Source organism: Marmota monax, unplaced genomic scaffold (genome assembly GCF_021218885.2).
Source record: "Marmota monax isolate L192 unplaced genomic scaffold, Marmota_monax_Labrador192_F-V1.1 WCK01_AAM20220418_F8-fsc00254, whole genome shotgun sequence".
Classification (NCBI taxonomy): domain Eukaryota; kingdom Metazoa; phylum Chordata; class Mammalia; order Rodentia; family Sciuridae; genus Marmota; species Marmota monax.
The window spans coordinates 868,461-884,629 of record NW_026694584.1 but is presented as its reverse complement, the minus strand read 5'-3'; the positions used below and the strand labels follow the sequence as shown (position 1 = coordinate 884,629).

Below are 16,169 nucleotides of genomic sequence, written 5' to 3'. Positions count from 1 at the left end.
TCACCTGAGTCACCCCTGTCCTCACAGGTCTTCCAACTTTGCAACTAGCTGACCCTTTCTGAACACACCGGATCACTCACTTGTGGCTCCAGTGAGTTCCAAGTTGTCATCTCAGAGTAAAAGCCAGAAGCTGGCCTCCAGACCCAGCTCCTCAGGCCTCCCACGGGCCCCACCCTGTCCTTGTCTTGGCCCTGTCCCCTCCTGCCCTGGCCGCACTGGCCCTGCTATTTCTCAAGCATGCCCTTTGTCCTGGAGCACCTTCCTAGCAGCCTCTCTCTCTTGGCTGCCTGGGGTCTGTGTTCAAACCCAGCTTCCCACGTGCTGACATTCACTGCCCTGCGGTCTTCACCCTCTGCCTGGCTCCTGGAGGACCTGGCACCTTCTCCAGTGAGCTCATTTGTGTTTCAGTGGTCCCAGTCTCCTGGCTGGCTGCAGCTCTAGCACAGGCATGCCTGAATGCCTCCTTAGCAGGTGTCTAGGGCAAGGCCTTGAGCAGGTCAGCACAGTGACCAGCAGTGGGAGAAGCCGTGTCTGGCCTTTTCCACAGAGGATCTGCATTTTGGGCCAGGCCTGCCAGCAGCCAGCCTCTGCACCCCCCATGGGAGCCGTGGAGGAACGACCTGCACCCTCTTCACCTTTCATTCTCAGCAGCTGGCAAGGGTGGACCCAGGCAGAGCCAGCCATGTCGGCCTGAGAGTCCAGCAGGGAAGAAGAGGCAAGAGGCCCCAAGCCTGGCGGGACTTCCTGGAGGCCACCTCCCCAGTTTTAGGCAATGAGGACATTCTCCATGCTTCCTTCAGCCTCTTCCGTTCCAACCTTTCAAGAAACATTGTTGATAACTTCTTTTTATTTTCAAGTGCATTCAAAAAACAAGGCAAGAGAGTGAGTGTGTGAGAAAGACCAGCTGGGCCCACCACACATGCCCAGCCCCTTCCCTCAGCAGAGAACAGCATGGGCCTGCCTAGCCTGAGCCCAGGATAGCTTCCAGGGCAGCCTGAGCCCACCTCAGGGCTTCCCCACCCTCCAGGCACCTGAGGGCGCAGGCCCCAGGTCACACACACCATGAGCCAGAAACTCTGGTTAGTGCTTTCTTATGTAAAGAAATAATAATAATAAAGGGCGACACAGAGACAAGGTGCAGAGGCAGGGAAGGTGGCAGAGCAGGTGGCAGAGCGGCCCTTTGTCCAAGTGGCCATGTTTATTTACACCAATAGGTCACATTAGGTCATTAGTACCACACCACATTATTGTTTAGAGTATCAGTAAGGGCGCTTGTTCTGCAGTTACATTTCACAGTTACAATAGGCAACTCAGGAGCTTTGTGCAGCTCTCAAGAAGGTCCAGTGTCTGAAGTTACTGTGAGGCGGGCGGCTCCAGGAGCACCTGAGTTTGGTGAAACATTGTGGTTATCTGGCAAGCAAGTTCCTCTATTCCCAGGAGCTATGTGCCTGCCTTCAAGGTGGAGGCTGATGAGGCTCTAGCACAGAGGCATCTCAGGGCAGGACACTGCCATACCAGCTACACATGGCACATACATTAGCTCTGTTACTGGATCCTAAGAGAGACTGCAGGGCATTCTAAGGGTGGGAAACAGGGTGCCTGTTACGCCCCGGGAGTTTGCTCACCAGGGAAATGCTTCCCTGTACATTTCCATGGTCAGAATCCCTACATCTCCCCTTTCTTGTTGTTTAAGACCTTTCAGATGAATAATATTTGTTTTTTTTAATGTCAGTGGAGACAAAAAATAGGGTAAAATTGGCAACAGCAAGCACAACATAATAATCCCAATATTAATAAAATGCACCTATGAATAATTGACCCATGTAAAGTTGGGTAACCAAGAAGTTAGACTATCCAATAAGTCTAAACCTCCATCATCTTGCCAGACCTTTTTAATGATATCTTTAAGGTAGTCTAACTCCTTTCAGATAGAACATCTATTGTCACTTAAATTGAAGCAATATCATTAAACTCCTGACATCCTTTATAATGTAATAATTACAATCAATTGCGGCCCGATTGTCAAGAATAGCTTGATGATGTTGTTTTTGTTCTACATTAAGCATATTAATTGTCATAGAGGTATGATTAATATTTTTACCATAGCACAGGCCAGTTTCATAGTGGTTTTGTAAGTCCCAACAGCTAGTCCAGGGATACCCACTAAGGAAAATGTTGAAGAGTTAAATTTTGTCTTAGAAGGCTCACTGAATCATCACAGTTTTCATCAAGGGGAATAGACCTTAAAGGATATGTTGCACAGGATGGTGTTCTATTAAATCCTGTGGGGAAGGTAAGAACACAGTCTGCTAAGACAACAGTGGGTACCATGAGACATGTTTTGCAAGTACGTAACAATTTCAGCCAAGCGAACCCAGATATTATAATGGGTTTTAGAAGTCAAGGAGTCTGATTGTACTGAATTTCCACAGCTGGCGTACAAATGCATTGAACATTTTGATGAAAAAGTCCATGGGATCTGAAAAATAAAGGACAAAAGGATTTCATAGTTCCATCTGTGTGAGTGTCACCACCCATCAAAGGTCCAGGAATCGTGGTGTGGCTGTGCATATGAGCAAAGAGGATAGGACACACAGACCCTGCAAAAGGTCTGAAGGGTTAAAAAACTCCAGTAAATTGGAATCCAAACAAGGGAATAACACAGCTATGAAAATAGAAGGAACAGTTTAGTTAAATATTGAGAATCTGTAATAATGTTTAAAGTAGTAGAAAACAGTCTTAGCGCCAGGACAATGGCAGCTGACTCAACTTGTTGTGGAGAGACTTGAGGTAGGGTATAATGTCAGTCCATCTATCATTATTAAGAACAGATATTATTTCTCTTTATTTACTTTTATCTGTATACATCTTTAATCCATCTATAAGAGGAATGGTAGAAATAATATTTCTACCATTAAAATTGTTAAATATAATAAGGAGAATTGTCCATCATGAGGCATGTGAAAATCAATTGGTGCTAAAATATCTGTTAATACAACTTGATAGTAGAGGAAAACTGTAAGTATTGGAGATATGAAGTTTTTTTTATAAGTAAGGTATAAGACATGAATGTCCATGTCTGTGAAGGATAAAATTTCAATGTGATCATCAGTAAGTAACTGAGCATGCATAACAGTAAAATGCAAAATATCATAGCCTGAAAAATGAGGGCAATATAATTATTTCAACATATATAATTTTTTATTGTAATTAGCAACTAATGTTGTAAAAGTATAAGGTATTTTAACAAAAACTATCAATGACAATGACACATTAGATATTGAAAGTTGATCCACTGTTATTATTGATGATTCTTTTTAATTTTCCTTAAAGCCTGTTTTAAAGAAGGAGTTAAATAAAAAAGGATGCAGCATCCTGTTTCTTAAACAACTGGAAAAAATGAGAGTTCAGTTTGGCATCAGCTGTAATTTTTGATTTATGTATTTAAGAAACTATACTTAGGAAGATTAATCCCATTTATGTTAAATCTAATTTACTTATTTTAATTGTAACATAAAAACATAAGGAAAACATGATTAATAGCATTAATCATCCCTGTTTTGTTGAAAAAATTTAGAAGTAATGAGCATTATATTATATTTTGGATATTTTTAAGAAATTAAGACTTTATTGTTTGGTCACCTAGAAAAACCCATAAGTCAGAACTTTAGAGACATCCATATATTTAATTATTTGATTTGAATTAAATTATTTGGATTCACTTAATTATTTAAATTTTTATTTATGAGTGCTCATTTGTCTAAATGTCAATTTTGATATTAAGTACATAATATATAGACAGAAGACAGCCCTGTACAATTGGAAATGCCAGGTATATAAGTCTAACAGCTATCATGGACACTGAAATCAAGAGTTTCAGGGTAGCAGACATTTTTGTCCTTGATACTTATCAGACCCATTCCCATCATAACCATATTTATATCCTCCTGAGGATTTATTAAAAGAAATTTTTGAATGTATTTGAGAGTTAACTCTGGAGAAATTGGCCTTTGGATAAAGACAGTATGTAAAAACCTTTATAGTTAGATAAAACAGACTGATCAGAAAAATACATCAACTTATATGAATATTTAAAAACTTATATCGCCGTAATACTAACTTTTTTTTTATCAGGTCAGAGTGTGCTTTTAGCTCAGATAAGAGCCAGTTGGAAGTCTGTGAAAGTTTTAAGAAAAAAACTTATTTCAAAAAGAAAGCTTTTCATTTAGAATGTTTCTACTTTTCTCTTTCTGTGCTGTAACATTAGGGAGGATCTGGTCAAGAAATCCAGCTGAACACAAATAAGGCAGCCAGCCAAGCAGTTTGGATTTTAAAGAGACACTTTTTTCCTTTTGTCTTAACTGGTTTTTCATAAGCCTAGTAAATTTTGTAGGTCCTGTAATTTACATTTTAAATATAAGATTAGGAAAGTTAGAGACCCAGCAGAAGTTAAAAGGTGAGTAAAGCTGTTGTAACCATTTTTCTTTTCTTGTATAAGATAATGCTCTTGAAGCATGATGTTGCAGTTTACATTTTTTTTTTTGTGGAGAGTTATTTTTTCTTTTCTGTTTTTGTTTTAAATCTTGCAAATCTTGTAACAGTTTCCACATATAGTTGAGTATAAGTAATGATTTCTTGTGGATTGGAAAGGACAGAGCATGGTAGCCACAGGGAGCTTTTGGATCCTTTTTATTTTTTTTTCCTTTGCCCCAGACCAGGCTGGCCTCTTGAGGCCATGCATAAAGCCATACCATAAAAGTATTTATCACCATGACATTAGTATTTGTGTCCAATAACCCTGTAATTGACTGCTCATTTAAACAAAGAGCTAATTTAGGCTTATTTACAGTAACTAATAAACATGTTTCAATGACAGTAGAGTCAAACCTTGTATCTTCCTTTCATTTAAAGGTTGTAACTCTTTCAATACAGCAAAAGGTAACTGTTCATATTTTGGTTGGTTAGCAGAATTTATCTTAATAGGACAGACAGGTAAGTTATGAGACTCCCTCCTCCTCCACAGCTTGTCCCAACATTCAGTTAACTGGGATCTAGTTGGGGGCGGGGCGGCTTCCACAGCTGGCCACGGAGGCAATGGCAGTGAGTTAGAGGAGTCATGCGTGGAGGGCTCTGGGCAGAGTATAGTGGCCAGCGTTGTGCCGCCACTTCAGGGGGAGCAGAGGGGACTTAAAGGGGCCAAATAGCCAGACACAGAAGGAGAAGAGCAGGCAGGTTGATAAATAGAGGGTTTCTCAATTGCATCTGTACACAGGAATAGAAGTTCGTGTGTCTCACCTATTTTCTCCCAGTCTTCAAATTTAGTGTCCCACTTTCTGGATAAAAAGGACAATAAGAGCTTATCTCTCTCAGCAAGGCAGCAAGATCAGCACTATTTACAGTACGTTCAGCCTTGCTGAGTAGGACAGAAAGCTCAACCTAATGACATTGTTGTTGAGCGTCAGACAGAGATAGAGAATTACCCATAGCCTACTGATTAGGGACCAGTACCAGCCAATGAAAGAGACACACGTCCGAAGTCTGTTCCAGGCATAAAAAAGCTACTCCCTTCCCTTGTTACCTGTCGAAGTCCAGAAGGGTCTCTATTAAGGTGGATTCTGTTGTCCCAAATTCTCTGTGGACTGGGAGTCCTTTGGGGAGAGAACTCTTCTCATGCCCCAACATTGGTCATCACCAGTTGTAAAGAATAATAAATAAAGGGTGACACAGAAACAAGGTGCAGAGGCAGGGAAGGTGGCAGAGGGGCCCTTTGTCCAAGCAGCCACGTTTGTTTATTTACACCAATAGGTCACATTAGGTCATTAGTACCACACCACATTATTGTTTAGAGTATCAGTAAGGGCGCTTGTTCTGCAGTTACATTTCACAGTTACAATAGGCAACTCAGGAGTTTTGTGCAGCTCTCAAGAAGGTCCAGTGTCTGAAGTCACTGTGAGGTGGGTGGCTCCAGGAGCATCTGAACTTGGAGAAACACTGTAGTTATCTGGCAAGCAAGTTCCTCTATTCCTAGGAGCTATGTGCCTGCCTTCAAGGTGGAGGTGGATGAGGCTCTAGCACAGAGGCATCTCAGGGCAGGACACTGCCATACCAGCTAGACATGGCACGTACACTAGCTCTGTTACTAGATCCTAAGAGAGACTGCAGGGCATTCTAAGGGTAGGAAATGGGGTGAGGGGGATTGCTCACCAGGGGAATGCTTCCCTGTACATTTCTATGGTCAGAAGGCCCTACACCGGTATCCCATTTCACAAATGAGGAGACTGAGGCTCAGAGAAGCCAAGTAGCTTGCCAACATCACTCAGCCAGTGCAGTGAAGGTGAGGACTTGAAATCAGAAATCAGGACTCAATATGTGGCCCTCTGTGATGGACTAAGAGCAATCTCTTTACAGTAGATCAACAGCAACTTAGGTAACATTTCTATTTAGTTGTGTTGATCAACTACAAATTTTCAAAATTCTTCCAAAGGAAAAAAAATCCGCTATTTCTACACAATAGTTTGAAATTTACATGATGATTGAAGATGCAGTTGGGCGCTTATTAGCTGTAACCGAGGAAAGCCGCCAAGAGACTGAGGGCAGCACCTCAGGGCTGGGTTTGAGTTTGAGGCCAGCATCAGCAACTTAGGGAGATGCTCTTTCAAAATAAAATAAAAAGGGCTGGGAATTTAGCTCAGTGGTAGAGAGTGCCTGGGTTAAATCCCCACTACCAAAAAAAAAAAAAAGTTAAAAAAAAAAAACCAAAACAGCCCTAGTTCTATGTGGCACATGTTCTCTTTGTAAAAATAGGTCCCATAGATATGCCTGTGAGAAGGACTTTAACCTTAATTGTAACCATTCCCTTTTATTTCAAGATTATATTCATGTGGTTACCTTTTGTGCGAATGTGAATTATGCAAAGTTGAAATTAACACAACAGGAACTATTACTCATGCTTAGGTTCATTAGTGACATTTTAAAAATAACATCTATCTTCCAAATTAAAAATTCCTCAAGAACCACACACTTTGAAGCTGCCAGGAGCAAAGAACTGTGACTGTGTTGACACTGTTCACGAGACACAGCAGCCTCTCTGTGCAGGGCCCTCCAGGCCCTGGGGTAAGTTGGGAACACACAGCCGATCCCAGCACCCCTGGAGTCTCCCTCCAGCTGATGGAGGTGTGAGGTGGGGGCACGAGCAGGGAACAGGTGGGGTGCGGTACAGAGTGCAGGGGCAGGAGGGGAGAGCAGGAAGGGGGGTGCCACCATGCACCCTGTCCTCACCCTGCCCACACCCAGCAAAGATCTGAAGGAAGAGGATGAGGCCAAGAGTGCCCTGGACCATTCCAGGAGATGGCTGAGAACCAGTGAGGCCACAGGGGACAGAGGGAGCTCTGGGCCACTTGGCACATGAACCAACGCCACTTCCTTTGTCAAGATTGGCCTCAAAGCAGGCAGCCTGTGGATTCCGTGGGGAAATCTTCCAGAACACATTTCTCGCAACTTCCCTCCACATGCGTAATGAGAATTAACACACGTTAATGAGGAAGCTGGACAGGCACTCTTGGTCTGCGCAAAGCCACCAAACACCAGGGTTGCACATGTCACCACGGGGTCCTTTTCTTCAGGACCCTCGGGTAGCTGAGCAAATAGAGACCCCTGTGTGCAGGAGAGACCGAGAAGGGCACCAGAGTCTGGGGGCTGTGTGCTGGTTTCAGAGGGTTGAGTGACTATAGCTACTAAGGGGCCTCAGTTGAGGGCAGAAGACCAGGGCAGCCCTCACCACACGCCACCTCCCTCGGCTGTGCCTCCCAATATGCCCACTGGGGGGCGCTCTTGGCCCGCAGTTAGGGCCAGAGGAGGGCATATTTGGAATGGCAGCCCAGGAAGACTTAACATTGTCACAAATGAAAGGAAAACTTCCAGATCTGAAGATAAGAAAAAAAAATACCCTCTTCTCCCAGCCCTCAATGAAATCAGAGATGAAAGAAGACAGTTTTAGCCTGGCAAATAAGAAAATAAACAAGTGCTTGAAACGGAGAAGTTTTTTCTTTTAAATGTGTTTTTGCAAAGGGATTCTCTTCCCTGAAAAACAAAATACTAAAATAGCAGGTTGTGTATTTATTTATACATCCTTCTCCAGAGGAAATCTAATAATAACGAAGGGCTCCCATTGGACCCCAGCTTATTTCATACTGTAAACATATTTGTGTCCTCTGGGGAAAGCAGTCAACGTACCCTGAGCCAGGTAGTGAGTTTGCATTTGAATTTATGATTAGATTCACTTGCATTTCCCCCTTTTCTGTCTTGAACTAAAGAGAAGTTTTATTAGAGTCTACGTCTGTGTGTTGATTGGAGCAGGGCTCTTCAGCTAGTGATATACGTCACAGACAGAAGGGAAGACATTGTCTGCCGAGCGTGCCCTGTCCTGGGCCCCTCAGGAGAGAACTGTGCCCCTAACAAGCCATGTCCTTGTCCTGGGAGCCAGGCTGTATCCCAGAGGGAGAAAAGGGTCAGGATTAGTCACACTTTCAAACCTCAGCTGTGTTGGTTGCAATATTCGTATTATTTGGGTTCTTTGAGCTTCAGTTTCTTCCTCCAGGAAGGAAGAGTAATAATGTGGTAGAGTAAACATGGCGGCGGCTACAGTCTGGATTTGGAATGGCCCCAGCCATGGCTCTATTGGGAGGCGGTGGAGGCTGGGCCTCCTGGGAGGAAGAGAAGCCACAGGGGTGTGCCTTGAAGGGTCAGCGGGACTCCAGCCCCTTCCTCGACCACTCCTTTTGTTTTCTGGCCAGGATGCAGTGATGGGCTCCCACCTTGATATGCTGCATCGCCAAAGAAACAGGCCAATGGGCCATATACGGAAACCTCCGGAACTGTGAGCCACAAGTAACCCTCTCCTCCTCCCCCTCCTCCTCCCCCTCCTCCCCCTCCTCCTCCCCCTCCTCCCCCTCCTCCTCCCCCTCCCCCTCCCCCTCCTCCCCCTCCTCCTCCCCTCCCCCTCCTCCCCCTCCTCCCCCTCCCCTCCTCCTCCTCCCCCTCCCCCTCCTCCTCCCCCTCCTCCCCCTCCTCCTCCCCTCATCCCCCTCCCCCTCCTCCCCCCCTCCCCCTCCTCCCCCTCCTCCTCCCCCTCCCCCTCCTCCCCCTCCCCTCCTCCTCCTCCTCCTCCTCCTCCTCCTCCTTTCAGTTGAACTGGGAACTCTGCAGAATTTTTTTTTAATTCTAATCTGTTATGTGTGACAGCGGAATATGTCACAATTCTCATCACCCACACAGAGCATGATTTTTCACGTCTCTGGTGTACAGCAGGCGTATTCACACCACTCGTGTCTTCATTCAGGAACTTTCCTTCTGATAAGTTGGTCAGTGGGTCTTTTATCATAGTCACAGCCCCACCTCCAACCCTCCTCCGGCTGGGAGGTGGGCCCACATCTGTTCCTTTGGGACCTGGGTGGACTCTGGGGCTGTTTCACCAATAGAAACTGGAGGAAGTGATGCTGGGCCCTTCTCGGGCCCCAGCCTCAGGACGCAGTGCTCCTACTTCCCATCTGGAAACAGAGCGCATGCCTGAGCCTGCCCAGCTTCTCACCCCGAGGGATGAGGTGGCAGCAGGGAGCCTCAGCCCAGAGCTGGAAGGTGTGCGGGGAGAAGGACGCCTCGTACCCAGCTGCTCCCGCCTGGCCGGGACAAGCTGGTGGTGCTCTTGCCCTGCTCTCTGAAATCCCCTCCTCACTGTCATGAGATATGGTGACAAACTGCTGCCAAAGCCACTGGGTGTGGCCTGCTGTGCTACACCGCTGCCTGCACACACTAAAGGCCCATCACGAGGGTCTGTGTCAGTTTTGCACACAACACCTCCAAGGCACCTGTCCCCTGGGCTGCACAGAACCTCCCCCAAGCTCACAGAGGACACTGAAATCCTCACAGCTGACCCTCTGGCCATCCAGGGGCTCTGGAATCACAAATCCTTCCCAGTCCCAGCAAGTCAGGTGCAGGAGAGCCTCTAAGTCGCCCGCTGCCCTCAGGGCTACTAAACCCGCGTGCTCTCAGGGACAACGTGCCTCTGGGCGCTCCAGGGACCTGGCAGAGCGGACAGGGCAGCACATGCTGGGCTTGGCTTTCTCCCCTGCAAACCTCCCCAGGCAGTCACTTTGGGCTCGTGAAGTTCGGGGGCCTGGGAGAGTGCAGATGCAGCCCTTGACGCCAGGCTGTGTGGGAGGGCGGGCTCGCCAGGCCACCAGAGCCCCATGGCCCCAGAACCTCACACCCCATCCCACGGCCCCAGGTAGCCTTATCTTTTGGGCATAGGTGTTTCAGGGACACTTCTAGTGATGACACTCTTGGGCTTCTTGAATCACGGGTAACCTCAGGAAATTGTCTCCCCAGTGTAGTGGACCTGCAGAACTCAGAATCCCAAGAAAGAGAGTGTGCTGACTCCTGCGTCTCCCCTGTGTGGTCCACTGCCCGCCACACCTTGTCCCTCCTGGCTCGATGGCAACCTACTCTGACCTCCTAGTCTCTATCCATCCATTGTCCCCACCGTGGCACAAGCTTCTGAAGGCACAAATGGCCCCGTGTGGCTATACCCCTCTGGTTTCGTCGTCCCTCATGGAGGGAAGACCAGGTTCCAGGTGCACAGGGCTGAGACCTGGCTGGGGTCCTGCCCCTGCCTGCTGCCCTGCCTGGCCTGGATGATGGTTCATGGCAGTGCCAGGGAGGTGCAGGGACTGGGGGTGGGGACACAGCACCGGTGATGGCCACAGACAGGGGCAGCCTGGAGGGCAGGCGGGGTTCTCCAGAGCACTTGTACACCTCTGTCTGCCACGGGGTCCTACCTGGGACTCTCCGCAGCAGCCAGAATCAGAGGACTGGACGACTACCTTCCCTGTTGATCCTCTGGAGCTGTTGGAGGAAGAAGAAAAAAGGAAAAGCTAAAAACAAAACGTAGGGAGAGGGGAGACATCAGCTAGGACTCACAGGTGCCCAGCAGGGCTGGTCCAGGCTCCTGACCGCTGTACCAGCGCTTCCTGTTGGCTCTGTCCCCGAGGACACCTGGCCCTGAGGGTTCCCAGAGGGCCATGGTGACACACCTCAGACTCCCACTCAGGAACCAGGCTTCCCTGGCGCCCTCTGCTCCTCTGTTCTTGTCTCCCTGCTGGGTCTCTCCGTGCCAGCGGCCCCACGGGTCCTCAACTTCTCCTTTGGACACCAGACACAGTGTTCCCACAGCCACAGCTCTGCCCAGTGTAAGCAGACCGCAGCTCACTTCTCTTCTCCCCATGGGCCTCCTCTCTAGAGGGTCTTGTTGCCCTTGGTTGGGTTCCTGCCGCCCGCCATGCTTAATTCTCAGGACAGAATGGCAAGGCAGCACCTGGCAGGTGCCAGGTGTGTCAAGGGGCCATGCAGGCTCAGTATGAGGACGTGGTGCTTGAGGAAGGTTCTAGAAGAGGCTTTGCCTTGACAGTGGCTCACCCTCACTCCTCACTTGTGGGGATTAGCATGAATCCTGGAGACGCGCAGCCCCGGTGCTGTGTGAGGCTACAGGAGTGACACACCTGTCTCCTCCAGCCTCCGGCCTGAGCAGGTGCCAAGCTGCGGCACTTGTGACTTCAATTTTACGATTCTGGCTTTGGAGTCCAAATCTGGAGCTGTAATTTAGAAGAGCATCAACCAAGCCGACTTCCAGGGTGGACGAGTATGTCTCTGATATTCCCTGCAGGCTTCTAAGACAACCTTCTTCTGTGGCTTGGTCAAGTCTCTTTGCTGTTTGATGCTCATGGCGCCGGGACCCACAGCTTCCTGGCTCGAGGCACGTGCTGCTGGGACCCTCGTATGGAGTTTCCCCCAGTGGGCTTCCCCCCTCCCCGGAGGCAAGGATTCCCTTTCCAATTCTTAGGAAATATTGGATTGATTTTGTTTTCTTCTTTTGTCACAGAGGAGAATTTACAAAGAACTTTGCTTCTGACAATAGTAGTTTTAGATCAAAAATTAAACTAACATTCATATTCGGATAGCAGTTGATACATTTTCACAAAACGGAATGTTCTGAGCTGACGCACAGTGTGGTGTTTGAAGCTGAAGTTCGGCTGATTTTACTGCCAGAGCAGAGCCCTGATGCACTCTGTTTGCGCACTGGTCAGATTTTGTAATATTCTGGAATCCTGGATTCTGTCCACAGCAGTCTTGATGAAACTAGGCTCTCAGGCTGGGGGGACAGAGGGCCAGCTGTGTTCACCTGCTCGTCCAGATCTCTTAGCCAAAAGCCTTCATGTGCCAGGGGCGGGATCCACAGGGGTCTCTGGAGGGAGTTGCTTTTTAACAGGAGAGACGCACAGTGAATAACACTTTCTAAAATTACCAGCATGAAGAGCTGCTGCCCACGGGGCCGCCCCACCTGAGGCTGCGTTGTGGGTGCCCGAGGGAGGGAGGGAGGGGCAGGAGCAGGATCACCAGGGCTGGCCAGGCCATTCAGGTGGGGTCTGAGGGAGGCACCTCGGTTGATAATGAGCCCTGGAGAGGGCCTGGCTCAGACGCCACCTGCCCTGGAGCAGACGTGAGTCTCTGAGCAACCAGCACAGAGCCTTCCAAGCTGGACTATCAGGCTGTCCACTGGACAAGGGCGTCTTTGCCAAGGTCACTGTGGCATCTCCAATGTTGAAAAAGTGGCAACGGCTAAAGATTAATAACACAGAAACAAACAGAAAAGATGGATTTAGCCAAGGGGTACTCTCACATTGGAGTCCATTCTTTCCAGGGATCCATTTTCGAAAGTATTTGTGTGGCTATTGTGATTATCTGAGGACAACAGAGAAGACATTCTTATTTGAGGAGGGAACACAGGACGGGAGAGGATTAAAGAGTGTATTTGGGTTGATGCTTGTATTGTAAGCAGCTCCAGGGAAGGGGAGAGGAGGGTGCGGAGGGGACCAGGGCTGACCTTGGTGGGGTGTGACCGCTCCTGCAGATGACCCCAGACAAGCCCATGCACTCAGACACAAATAGGCCATGCACACACACACACCCTCTTGGGGACAGCAGGGGATCATTCCAGAGGTGACACTGGCCTGGGTGAAGTCCATGGGGGGCCCGAGGAGGGAGGTGCAGCACAGGGGTCCCAGCTGGAACGCTGTCACCCTGGGCAGCACAGGGGAAGGTCTGTCCCCAGTGTTCCAATGTCATCCACAGGCCGAGGTCTTCCTGACCTAAGCCCCCCTGTCTGGTCCACGGTCCTGGTTGGGCAGAGTGGCCAGGCAGGAAGAACCTGGAAGAGGGGGCTCTCCACTCTGCGAGAGGGCAGCTTAGCCCCAGGGCAGAGGGAGACCCCAGAGGTGGCTGCAGCAGACCCCTTGGGGAGAGGATAGCAAGGTCAAGGCCTGTGGCTCCCCTCCCATTCTCCCCATAGAAGTCCAGCTGAGAACATCCTTGCCTACGTTTTAAAAACCAGTTCCCTTTCATGTGGAGATTACACAATAATTGACATTGCTATAAAGAAATACAGCAATTTAGAGCATTAAACCTGAGTAAGCCTAACAGAGACCATCCAGACTCTGTTCAGGGGGACATGCTGCTTGCATTTACTGACACCTAATAACAGCCTCCTGGGATCACGTGAATTCTGGAGAGGGTAATTAAAATGGGCATGAGGCCTTTGATGGGCATGAGGCCTCCGGTGAATGACTGTTACCCAGGAGACTCACCGGCTTCAGTCTGCCTTTCATTAGCACATAATAATATCTCACTTTTATGGGAAGTTGCTTCAGTTGGTTTTCTTAATTAGGTTTAACTGAAGGATGAAAGTCCAAAGCCCTGAGAGGCACCCTGGGCTGAACAGTCATCCCACATGAAAATCACATGCGTCACATGTGCAAGTCACAGAGAGTCGTATCTTCTAGAGATCCTGGGACCGGCAAAGACTCATCTCAGATGCTCCTGGGGTTGTGCATTTAACTGCAAGCCACCGAGCTTGGGCTGAATGTGGGGAAGAGCCAGGGTATGTGACCCAGGTATCCTGCTCCATCTTCCAAAGATACAGAAACCTGCCGGGGTCAGTAGGTAGCTGGTGAAGGTCATCTGTACTCCCGGCCAGAAACGAGGCCTGGGGATAGACAAGTGGATTCTCCCTCTAGGAATAAGTTCGCCAAAGGAGAAATCTCTCTGCTATCAGGAATATTTGCTCTTTTTTCCTGAGCAATTAATTTGTTCAAATCACATGAAATTTTCAGTCATGTTACCATTTAGCTTCTAGAAAGCCTAGCATTAAATACGACTCACCTTTTGCTGGGTTTCATATTTGACAGCATTTCCTGGGCCTCCCAAGGCCACATGGAGATTGTTCCTAGTTTCAGAGCCCCACATGCTGGTCGTCCAGATGTTCTCAGCTATTTTTATATTCTGTTTGGTCTTGTTGAGCTGTAGGTGTTTCCATCAGCTGTCTTGAATCATTTCTGGAACAAAGTGTCGTATGAATAAGTAAATAAAGAAAAGCTGATTGCAAATTTAAAAAACTCAAGCAATTTAACCACACACTCCAAACTAATGCAGTAAGATCAAAGCCAAGAAGGGAGAGCACCCGTCCAAAAGCACGTGCAATAAGCACTAAGATAAGCAAAATTAAATCTTAACAGCTGCCCCTCCCTCTACGTAGAAATACCATCAGCCCAGGTGATGTCCCCCTTTATGGGTGTCTGGCTGCCAGAGCTCTTTCATCCTTGGCAGGAGTGAAACCCGGTGGCCCTGGCTCCAGGGACTCCCTGGACCTGCCCCGCATCTTGCCCTGTGGCTGAGCTGGTTCTGTCCTGGCACTTACGTCTCTTCTGTGAGCTTTGATAAGCACTGAACCTGCTAAAGGTGAAGTATTTGAACAGGCACCTCATGCAGTTTTGTGGATCCAGTGAGAGGCATTCCATCCATGCCAGGCACACAGGGGTGGAGCGGGCATTGCCTTTGAATAGCTTTCAAATAGACACAAATACAAATTATTTCTCTATGAAAAACTTTGAATCTTCTCAAGTTCTTCCACTGATGGTTGGTTGAAGGCTTACCTTTTTAACATTATGTAACACACGGGGGACAACTTTAGCTTCTCAGTCTTTAAGGATTCCAATACCAAAAGAGATTGTTGAGACTTAAAAGGATCACTTATTTATTCCCCCAGCACTGATCCGGGAGAGGGGAAGGGGTTAGCCAGCTTTCCATTGCTGCAACAGATACCTGAGTTTATCCACTTATCAAGGGAAAAGGTGGATTCGGGCTCACGGTTTTAGAGGTTTTAGCTCATTGTCAGCTGGAGCTGTGGCTTGGGGCCTGTGGCAGCAGGTCACGACAAAAGAGTGTGGCAGAACCAGAGAACCAGCCTGCTCCCCTGGTGGCTGGGAAGCAGAGAGAGGGAGGCCAGGGTCCCACTTCTCCTTGGAAAGCCCACCCCCAATGACTGGAACACCTACCTGCAGGCCCCACCATGGAAGCTTCCTCCTCCCCCCACAGCTCCACACTGGGGACCAAGGCTTTGCCCCATGAACCTTGGGGACACTGAAAGTCTACTAACCAGCAGGCAAGGACTAGTACTGAGATGGTTTTCGCTGGTCCATGTATGCATATTTTACTCAGCATTTCGGAGAAGCATCAGTTTATCAAGCTGGGGCTTGGCCAAGAGAGCCAGCACGGAGCAGCGAGCGGTTCACCCCACCCAGGTGGGACAAGGCCGGTGCCGAGAGCTTGCCCCTAGAAGAACAGCATTAGCAGCAGCGGTTCTTCAGAAGCTTGCCATGCGAAAGGAGCATCTGAATTACTGGGACAGAACGAGAGATGGGGAAACAGACTGACTCTGCCCAGCATGAGACACTCTCTTAAGAACAGCAGTGTCCCCACATGGAGCAAGGTGCTTGCAGAGTCCCTAGAAGTGTTCCAGTGACACTGGACATCCTCTGCCAGCTACGGAGGCCCGGAGCACTGCCGTGGTGGGAGAGGGGCTGGATGGAGAGCAGGGCTGGGCGGAGAGCCAGGGTCCTGTGCACATGAGGTCCTGATATGGCTTTTTTGCTTCTTGGGCAGCAGAAGGGAGGGCACAGCCTCACTGCGTGACCTACGTAATGTCAGTCCTGTAACAACTGGCGAGTACCAGACAGATATGAGAACTTTAGAATGACGACTTAGGTCACACTATCTTGGCCAGA

At 48.3% G+C, this 16,169-nt stretch overlaps 1 long non-coding RNA gene across 1 annotated transcript; it reads right to left on the bottom strand.

Moving 5' to 3' along the window:
* Window positions 1-9,195: 9,195 nt before the first annotated feature.
* Window positions 9,196-14,876, bottom strand: LOC124077201 (uncharacterized). Its single transcript, XR_006846569.2, has 3 exons — window positions 14,648-14,876; window positions 14,269-14,441; window positions 9,196-10,899 (listed from the first exon to the last, which is right to left on the bottom strand). It is a non-coding gene; the product is annotated as an uncharacterized LOC124077201 (long non-coding RNA).
* Between the last annotated feature and the right edge of the window lie 1,293 nt (window positions 14,877-16,169).